Source organism: Delphinapterus leucas, chromosome 13 (assembly GCF_059928025.1).
Source record: "Delphinapterus leucas isolate spDelLeu-1000000601 "Yukka" chromosome 13, BTC_Dleu_Yukka2, whole genome shotgun sequence".
NCBI lineage: Eukaryota > Metazoa > Chordata > Mammalia > Artiodactyla > Monodontidae > Delphinapterus > Delphinapterus leucas.
Window position 1 is genome coordinate 49,292,458 of NC_143141.1, and position 2,431 is coordinate 49,294,888.

Sequence of the window (2,431 nt, forward strand, 5' to 3'; positions counted from 1 at the left end):
ACTCCTCCCTCAGATCTGAGAGTGTTCAGGGCTTCAGCTGAGCTCCTCTGGCTAACGAGTAGTCACTTGGTCAGTCCTGCTGCCTTGATCCCATCTCCAGGAGGGGCTACAGCCAGAGGGAGAAGAGGGAGTCCAGCGCCCAAGCCTTTTGAGGCACTATTAGATAGGGAAAAGAGGGGCCCTGGGGTCACTGATTCTAGGAGGGAAACTGGTAGGGGCAGCATGTCTTCTGGGCTGGACAGAGTGAAGCTTGGACATACAGCAGAACCATTCCTATTGGAGCTACAAGCCCCTAGAATTGCTCCACAGCCTGTCTTGCTCTCCCTTGAATCTGATCTGCTCCTGTACTGCACCTGTCATGGCCAGTCCATCTCCAACCCCCATCTCCCTAGAGCCAATGTGAGTCAGGTGGACAAAATTCATTGGTTCCCCAATCACGGCCCGGTCAAGCCACCTCCTCTTCTTCTTCAGCTGGGGGTTCCCTACCATGCAGCAGCCCAGTTTGTGCCAAAATTCACTCATCCCCTGCTGGTTACAGTTTCACTCTGCCTGAGGCCCCAGAGGGCTCTTACTCTGGTGCCCTGACCGCCCACTCCTCACTCCCCTCAGGTGTAACAGCATCCTAGGTTTACTCAGCTGGACACATATAGAGAAAGTAGAGTCTCTGGAGCCCTTAGCTGAGCAGTGAAGGTCAGCATCTCAGACCCTGAGAGACTAGCAAGGTCAGAGAGTGGGGTGGGCAGGCAGGACCAAGATGATGTCTTCCACAGACTCGGAACCCTGCTCTACTCCGGCATTGAGGTGACCGGCGGCAGCTGGTGGGGGGGGTGTCCCGCTTGGGGCCCACCAGTGTGGGTTTTTCAGGCTCGCTCCTTGGCGGGGTGGTGAAGCCAAGGGCCGGCTGGCAGAGCTAGATTTCTTTTCTACATAATTCAGATGAGGAAACCAGGACTCTGAGAGGGTAAGTGACTTACCCAAATTCTCAAAGCTGTCAAGTGGCAGAGAAAGCCTTTGAGGACCTGTGTCTGAGCTAGTGTTCTTGCTTATCTAAATGTAGCCCACAGAATGCATGGCCTAGAGGGGAATGGAGTTCCGTGGTGAAGCTGGCTTGGGAAATGCTCAGATAATCCAAAACAGACCTGAATTTAATTGCAGATTTTCTCAGACTTTAATAGACTACCATGCTTCATAAGGTGGACGTCTCACATTTCCAAAGCTAGTTGTACCACGATACCCTCCTTTCCCACCACCCCCAAGCCCTTTGTTCAAGTCACATTCAGTGGAGAGAGTGCTGGGAGGATACTAGTTTGGGAAAGCCTACATAGACCATACTGGAGAAAGGAAGGAAAGGTGTGTTTCCTGATCACCTGGGTGTGTGGCCACTCTTTACAAATACAAACAAAGGGCACTTGAATCTTACTTCCTGAGAACTACACAGAAAAGGCGTTATCTAAACTTCCACATCTCAGAAAGCTGGTGTGTTTTGTTTTTTGTTTTTGTCTTTGTTTAATTTTTGATCCCTAAAACAAATAAATTGTCTTTGTCTGTTTTAGGGATCAGAATGGAAAAACCTGATTTGATTTCTATGGTAGAATCTCCCAATTCCTAGTCCAGTTCTTTCATACCCTAAGGTTAAGATGTTGGGATGTCAAAACCCAAAAATATATGTAGGTCATGCTTGATTGGATTATGCCTGTGAACTTAATTTATATTTAGCTGGTGGTTTAATATATAATCCAGTGTTGCTATCATATCACTATAAAAGACAGCATGTCCAAAAAAGAATACCTTTACCCTCTCCCTTCCAAAAATCGTCATAAAGTGTAAAACTTATATCCAGCATGACTGGACCAAGTAAAACCTTAGGCATTAAGAAAGGATTCTGGGGCTTCCCTGGTGGTGCAGTGGTTAAGAATCTGCCTGCCAATGCAGGTGACACAGGTTCAATCCCTGCCCCAGGAAGATCCCACATACCGCAGAGCAACTAAGCCCGTGACCCACAGCTACTGAGCCCACGTGCCACAACTACTGAAGAGCCAGAGCTCCACAACAAGAGAAGCCACCCCAATGAAGAGTAGCCCCTGCTCGCCACAGCTAGAGAAAGCCCGCGTGCAGCAACGAAGACCCAACGCAGCCAAAAAATTAAATAAATTTTAAAAAAAGAAAGGATTCTGTAAATCTTAAACACTGTGTGAAAATAATATTCTTTGACTGGCTACAAATTCTGCCTGTCAAAGGACTTTTCTCAGGCAGTTTTTATTACATTTGGTAAGTTGGGTGGAACTTCCTTTTCAACTCTGGTAGTATTTTAAGAATTTGGGGGAGGATTATTGGAATGACCAGAAATGCTATTGGTGGTGGTTTTAATTACTCAATAAGATGACCTAATTTTAAGAATGAAAGGGCTACTTAATAACACTTGTTTTTATTT

General features: G+C 46.8%; 1 pseudogene; it reads right to left on the bottom strand.

Annotated features, from left to right (window-relative positions):
* Nucleotides 1-208: 208 nt before the first annotated feature.
* Nucleotides 209-593, bottom strand: LOC111186492 (CDC42 small effector protein 1 pseudogene; annotated as a pseudogene).
* Nucleotides 594-2,431: the final 1,838 nt, after the last annotated feature.